Genomic DNA, 7,982 nt, shown 5'->3' with positions numbered 1-7,982 from the left:
TCCTTAGCTGAGCAATGGCAATGATGATTGCAGGCACTGTGGATTTTTAGAGGCTACGGGAAGTGAATCCTGAATTTGCAGATCACAGGTGTGTGTGCTAGAAACCTGCTTTTTAAAAATAAAATTACCTATGTCAGATTTAGGCCCTTCTTGCCTCTTTCATTCATACCAAGAAAAAGCCCAATTTATTTTTACTTTTCCTGTGTAAAGCCAGAGGCTGGGTAAATTCCTCTGAATTCTTTTGCCTGACTTCACAGTTCAAGTGCTGTGCTACTGCTCCGTAGCAACGAAACCTATTTTAAAACAGGAGAACTTCAAGAGGAAGTGGAGTAGGAACTGAAACAAACATTATCAAAGCAACAGCATAGCCAGCTTTCACTTCAGAAACATATGTCCATGTTACACATTGGCAGAAATATGCTAAAAACACACCTGAGATTATGCCTACATTAGTACTTCCAGCAGTATCCATTCGTGGTCACTGGGACCCCGTCACCCACACTGCTAAACTGCTACAGCAATCCCAGGCACAGGTTGCAGATTGGCCTTAGGGCCAGGGAAAGGACCGTGACACTTTGCCTGGGTTGTATGTAGCATTAGTGTCCTAAACAACTCTTGTTCTTTTGGAAGAAAATGTAAACATTGATCCACAGCTGATTTAATTTAACGTTTTTTCCCCATTGAATTTTCAATGACCTTAAAGTCCATCCAAAGAAAACATCTACTTCTTAAAGACAGAGGAAAGTAGGCTTTGTTCTTTTCTCATTCTTCCTTTTCCTACTGTTACAGCCTTGGCTCCGTCCAGCAGGCAGAGCGGCTGCCAGCTAATACCCTCAGCGAGAGGTTCAAATTCAGCCTGTTCTAGAATTGCTGGCGCGCTTTGGGTTTCACCGCCACAGTGCCCACAGGGCATTGTCTCCTCTGTCTGCCTGACGCTTCAGCACACAGAGCATCATCTGCTTCCTGCACAGGGATCCTGCATGGAAGAAATAACTAGACATCAGGGAGCTGCAGAGAAAGAGGCTAAGCCTGGCAGTGGAAGGAGCACCTGCATGAAAGCTGCCTCCCATAAGGACAGGAGGCTTTTTTCAGAAAGAAGTTTTACTTAAAACAGACTAACACAAAGCCAAATCCACCTTTGCTACAGCTGCACTGATCTTGGTGGAAAAAAAAATTATTGATTTTGATGAGGTACGGTCAATACAATTCCATCTTTGGGGATGTTTATCTCCAGAAGTAGCTTCCTAAACAAGAAAGGAAAAGGCAAATCAAACCGACAGCATCAAGGCAAAGCTTTGATACTTACCTCCTGACTTTTTACACTGCTGTATTTCATAGGTTTCACAACCATTACTTCTGATTTACACCCATTTGTACAAGAAGCAGGGCCAAGGACATAGTTGCCCAACAAGAGGAAGTCACCCCATGAAAAACATCCGTGGTAGGAGTTAAATTAAAACGCAAGTCCTTGGATTTCTACATTTCATGGACAATTTATTAAGCTGAAAACAGTACACTGACGTCAAGGTTTACAGCACAAGTTTAGCTTAAAACGGCTACTATCCTTTTTCAGCCTACCCTCTAACTGAAAATTTATTATCTCCTGGATATTCCTGTTAGTGATAGAGCCAGAAATTGCTCCCATATACCCAAACACTGAGTTGTTTTCCTGAATGCTGTGAAAAGACTACAATATGCCTTATGTATCAGGCAGTCACTGGCAAGTAGCTGATACTAATGTACTCCACAGCAATTACCTTCTTGTGCCCAAATTCCAAAAGTCAGGCAGAGGCCAAGCACTCAAATTTTCAGGCTGGAGATAGTTAAAAAGCAATTAGAAGTGCAATGCCCTATTTTGTAGTGGTGTTACTGCTCCTCCTGTAATACATGTTCCACTGAAAGAACAATGTATTTTCATAACTATTTGAAAACTTTAATTTTATCTTGCAGATAATGCCATCTTTGTACAAAAAATGGCTCAGAAAGTGCCTTTTTGTTTCAGTCCATCCAGGGCATTTCGCAAAATAAAGGAAACCCACCTACAGAGTGCTGCTTTCAGGGTGTAATTAGCTTTCTAACGCTCCTAGCTAGATTATTTCAGTGATATCAATTCCCAGTTATGTCCTTCTTCCAAATCTCAAAATAGTATTTAAACCACCCCCCAAAAAAACACCCCACAAGTAATCCATCTTTGGAAAACTTGAGCCCAAGGTTACTAGTCAGAAAAGAATGACATAGAATTTTGCCAAAATATCAACACTGGTAAAATAAAACAGCAGGCACACAGTTAAGACTTCCAGATTTTCTTTTTTAACAATTCAAACCATGTACATTAGTCTCTAAAGGAAAAAAAAAACCAATACCAAAATTATTTTAAAATGCGTTTAACTCTATGATTTTCAATGCAAAAGTTGATCTCTCAAGGCAGAGGAAACATACATGGCAAGAGTGCACCAGGTCCTTGTCTTCCAGACAAGCTGTTTAAACAAGAAAACTACAGCAGCTTAAGAAAGGGAATTCAGAACAAAGGATCTGAAGTTCCAACTGAGCTAGAAATGACCTATTATAGTAGGATGCTAAACAAACCTCAATAAACTGGACTTGAAAGAAAGTAGTTGGGAGAGTCACATGTTTAAATTTCTTGATTGAAAGCTATTAGAGAATACAGGGGAAAATGTAAACATCCTCTTCCTCCTATACAGTCCTCATTCCAGCAACATTTGCCCACTGTCCCCACAAGATAAAGCCATAATCCCACCCGGAGAATGAACAGTTGCAACACACGCCACTTAATAGAATTTGTTTGTAGGTCCAGGTGTTTGTCTAGCCACCTCAGTTTTGGAATATGCCTGCCCACAGTAGGCATGTTTGCCGATGACCTGGATTCAATTTTTCATGTACTGACAGGAAAATAGAAGTATACTCTTAAGTATCAAAGTTCTGAATTTTAAAATATGGGTAATGAACTCATCTACTGCAAACAACAGAAATTTGTGTTCCTGGGTGTCTCAATCCATACAAAAGATGCAGAAATGTACATCTGGTACTTCTGTCAGCTGCCATCTGGTCTTCCTTTTCTAGTTAGCTATCATTTTCATATACGTAATGGAATTTTACCCCTAAGTTTCCTACCAAAGCAAGTGCAGGGAAAAAAAATAGTGTACGAAAAAATAATCATGTGAACAAATACAGTAGGTAAAATTTATTGAGTTCTTATTCACCAAGATTAACAGGCTCTTCATATATTACATACTTCCATCTGAAACCTTTATACACAGTAAGAAAAGTGTATACGCCCACAAAAATTAATAAAAAGTATGATCTGCAGAAGGGTTGTCTTGGATGAACATTTTTGGTTTTGACAAGAACCCATTTGCTCAAAGACTGGTTAACTTTGTGGAGAAGCTTTGAGGCATTTTGTTGTTCCTTCACAAACTCCCTCCACTGATGTGCCTCTTACCTGAGGAATGTGCTGGCAGACAATCCGGATCTCCTTGGGTTCATTTCTTTCCTAAAAGTTAATTGACAAGGCTCTTTCGTGAGAGAGACCAAGTGACAAAAACGTGATCTGTGAAAGGACCATGGGACAGCAGTGATGAGAGAAGTCATGCAGATGCAGCCAGCTGCATCTGAGTGGGTTGGCTTGGTTCACCTACAGCTCGAGGAACTGCTCAGCTGCAGTTCACCCCATCCTAAATAGTACACCGGGGAGATATTACAGGCTTCCATGAACACAACCCATCTATCAACTCTGGGTTGATATCCAGGTAAGAATTCAGTAATATGAGAGGAATTGCCCCCTAAAGGCTTTCTTTACTGGCTATAGCAGGCTCCCAAGTGACTAACCCAGATGTAGCCTTCTGTGGATGCAGAATGCCCGGAGTTCCCGCTCCCTGCCCCATCTACACAGGAATATATAGCAATGTGGAAGCAATTTGCTGGTGAAACAACCGTTCAGAGCAACAACGATAAAATGTCCACTCCACTTTCAGGACGTCTCATGTAATGTAAGAGCTATAATAATTAAAGCACTGTGCTCATGAAAAACACAAATTTTCCATCTCTCTTTCACTACCTGATTCATTGCAACTACCTCCCTGGTTCGTGCACGTACATCCTTTGAAAATTAAATGGAAAGGACGTGGATTTGGAGCTGTTGAGAGGAAATGGAATATGGAAATGTGCTTGTATTTTAGAGACAGATTGCTCACCCAAGCCTGAGAAATGTCGGTACTTTGACTATTGAGGAAAACCAAATATTTAGTAACAGCTTGAAGTTCCCAGTTTCTCTCTGAAGAGGCTATCAGCAGGAAGAGAGCCATGTTCTTTAAAGACCTACATCCATTCGATGGGGAAAATGCTGGCTGACCTCAGCTTAACTAAAAACCAGCAGGAATTTTTTTGTTTAGCTAGAATAACAATAAAAGATGCCTGCCCAAGACCCTGGCTGTGACAGTATGTTATGGAAAGCGCATTAACATTCCAGCAGTGTTAATCACTTGATCAGGAAGTCAGCCAGCCAGACACTAGGGCTTCCTTTTTGGAGCTCCTGTGTTGAGAAAGCGCTCCAAGTGTTCTCCAAAAAGCTTTTCAAACAGTTGTCTTTTGCAGCACACCTAGCAAGATATAAACTATTTCAGATTAGCTGCAAACCCAGAATCTCTCACAGAAAATTCCCTCCCTTTTATTATTAAGGGAGATAATAAATTGCCTCCCTTTTATGATCAGTGACCCTGTCAGCCATGCCATTACTGCCACAGCCACTGGTCAGTGGGCAGCTCCGTGCTGAGGACAACCCCAGAGCATCTAGAGCTTTTTGCATGGGAGTGACAACATCTGCTCGACCCAGATATAGAGAAAGCGGGGCAGAGCCTGGCTTTCTGCTTCCACCTCTTGCCTGCACACTGACCCACTCAACGCTACATCCAGGTCCTGACGGCACACAAGCGAATTCCTACAGTGTCCTTCCCTCAAGCATTGTTTAGGGCTTTTGTTCTCCTGGGAACGGAAGGCACTCAGCACCTCTGGCACTCAGGCACTCACCCAGCACCTGACATCCCTGAGGTGTCCATGAATACATTCAGCAGTGTGTTTTACTGGAGCACCAGTCATATAATGTCAGCCTGATAGCTGAGGTGTTGACTTACAAATTATTTATCTTGTGAGATCCCTTCGGCTCATATACATATAATCGTAGAACCATAGAATCATGGGATCATAGAATCATTTCAGTTGGAAAAGACCTTTAAGCTCATTGAGTTCAACTGTTAACCTAACAGTGCCAAGCCCACCATTAAACCATGTCCCTAAGTGCCACATCTACATGACTTTTAACCTGCAGGGATGGTGACTCAGCCACTTCCCTGGGCAGCCTGTTTCAATGCTTGATAACACTTTCAGTGAAGTTTTTCCTGATAGCCAATCTAAACCTCCCCGGCACAACTTGAAGCTATTTTCTCTTGTTCTATTGCTTGTTACTTGGTAAAAGAGACCAACACCCATGACACCCACCCATATATATATATATATATATATATAAATAAGGTTTTTTAAAGTAATAAGACCAGAACAGTAAAAAAGAACACATGTAAATGTTATATAGCACTAAGGCTCTTACAGTGCATAAACTTTAGAGAGAATATAGGAAAAGGATTTTAAAGGAGAAAAATGTAAGGACTAATCTACATGGTTTTGACTATACCTCTTTGTTTGGAGAAAGGGAAGGGGAATCTGTCTCCAAGCAAACGTTCTCCAGTGGAATCTGTTTAATTAACTTCTCTCACCAGTGCAGCCAGGAAAATAAATAGCCCATGAGAAGGTCAGTCTCACGACAGCAATCAATATAGCAACATGCAAAATAAGCTCTGCCAGAATGGCATCCAGACTGTTTAAATCTTTGGAGATAATCCTGTATTTCCCATGAACTGCAAACACCGGCTGAACAGAGTATTTATGTCCTTTAAGACCTCAGACAGTACCAACAACTTGTAGGTTTTAGAAACCTTAGGAGGGGAATGAAGAGGAAATAACTGGGGTCCTGAGAACAGCTCTGCTTTGGGTGCTTACTTCTCTCCACTGGCTGTACAACAGCCTTGGGCTCCTAGGAGCTACACACAGGACAAAGCGATGCTGGATGCCAGAAAGCAGATTCAGCAAGCTGCTGAAATCTGACCTTGAGTCAAGAAGGAGTTTTTAAGAGTAACTCAACAGGAGGCACATCTGCTCCTGGGTATCATGGGCAAATCATTAGCCAAGTTCCGTGGAGGTGAAAGCAGGCCCTCTTTCATTTTTCTCCTCTTTATTCGATAAGAACCTTTCCTCTCCTATGTCATATAGTGTGGGAGAGAAAACGAAGCCTTAAGAGTAATTATCACAACTCTGAATCCTGAGTGGTCCTTTCAGGGAAGCATAGCCCAGTTACCACTGAAAGGATGGTGTGGGTACTAACAGAATAAAGGTGAAGAATCATTAAAAAAAAGTGTCTTTGGCAGAAAGTCTAGGAAGTTCCCACAACCTTAGCAGAAGCACAGCTGGAAAGGAACATTTTTCTACTTCACGTTTGGCAAAGATGTCACGCTCCTAGATGTCAGCGCTCACAAGTATTGTTAGTTTTTCATCTCCAGCCATTGAACACTTGGATAAACTCAAACTTCAAAACACCCCATAGTGTTCTTTAGAGCATGCCTGTGGAGCTGTGATGCAGGAAACAGGTGTCGAGCCTAGTTAAAGTCCAGCGTATGAAGACACTGTGTGAAAGGTCTCTGGCTCACACCAGCAAGGCCAGTTGTTTTGCCGTGGCCAGTTGCAGCACGACTCTCTGCTGCTCCTGGCATTGCTCAGGCATGGACATGAGCCATGGAGTGAAGTCCAGCCCAACCCATGCAAAGAGCCAGCTAACACTTCACAAAATGGGATGAACTTCAAACTGTGGGGATCTAATGCTTTTGCTAGCTTCATTTTCTCAGGAGAGGTGGCAGAAGCTCTTAGCAATGAAGAAACAGCAGAAAACAGCACCCACCAAAAGGCAACATACCTGGAAATACAGTAACATATGAATAATAAAACCCAAGAAAATGTGTCATCAGCTATGAAAATACTCCTGGTAAAGAACTAAAGTAGCTTTTCTAGCTTCCCTACAACGTCTTCATAGCAGGAGACCAGCATTCAGACACCTATCAATACATCCTCCTTGTGGGGCTTTGCAATTTTCATTTTAATCTTGCACAGATATTTAGCCAGGAAAATAAAGTTTTTGGTTTTAATCCTAACTCATTTTGTATCTGTCCACAGAGAGGAATATAAACAACCAGAGATTACAATGAGTTACACGCACCTTAAGACAGTTTCCATATAGTCAAATCAAGCAAACTCTGGTTATGCAGAAATCAGAGCAGATTACCTCGCCAATGGCCACCAGCTTATCTTTGTATTTCTTGAAGAGCAGGAGGACAGATTCCACGTCCTGTAGTAAACCAGCTCATGTGCTTTGTAAAGACTGCTGGGTGCTAAGCTGAGCCACAGCAAACAAAACCACTCACAGCAGTATTATTGTGCATCTTGAAATGCAAATCATGAAAATGATGGTCTGGGACAGAGAGGATCAGTCTACTGCATTGCTTGCAGCTTCTGAATAACCTAATTACTCAGCCCTTTGAGAAGAAAATGAAAAGATAGATTCAAAGATGGTTGGAGGGATACTAGTCCAGGTAACTCTGCTAGTTAGCGGAGGAAGAAAGACCCTGTTCTTCCTAATCTGGCTGAACTGAATTGAGCCTCATCCTCTAAGAGCTGGGAAACCTCTGAGAAAGGCATCTTGGCAACTTAATAGGTCCCTGGCAGCCTGGTCCTGGGTGGTGTCCTTCCCAGAAGGAAGGCAGTTGTCAGGGAACAGGTCTTGTTGGACCAGACCAGTCCCAAAAATCACTGCCTTTTCAGCCAAGCCCTTCATCGCTCTGGGCTATTCAAGAGCACAGGGTCATGTT

The sequence above is a fragment of the Falco naumanni genome, chromosome 12 (assembly GCF_017639655.2).
Source record: "Falco naumanni isolate bFalNau1 chromosome 12, bFalNau1.pat, whole genome shotgun sequence".
NCBI lineage: Eukaryota > Metazoa > Chordata > Aves > Falconiformes > Falconidae > Falco > Falco naumanni.
This window is presented reverse-complemented; position numbering follows the sequence as displayed.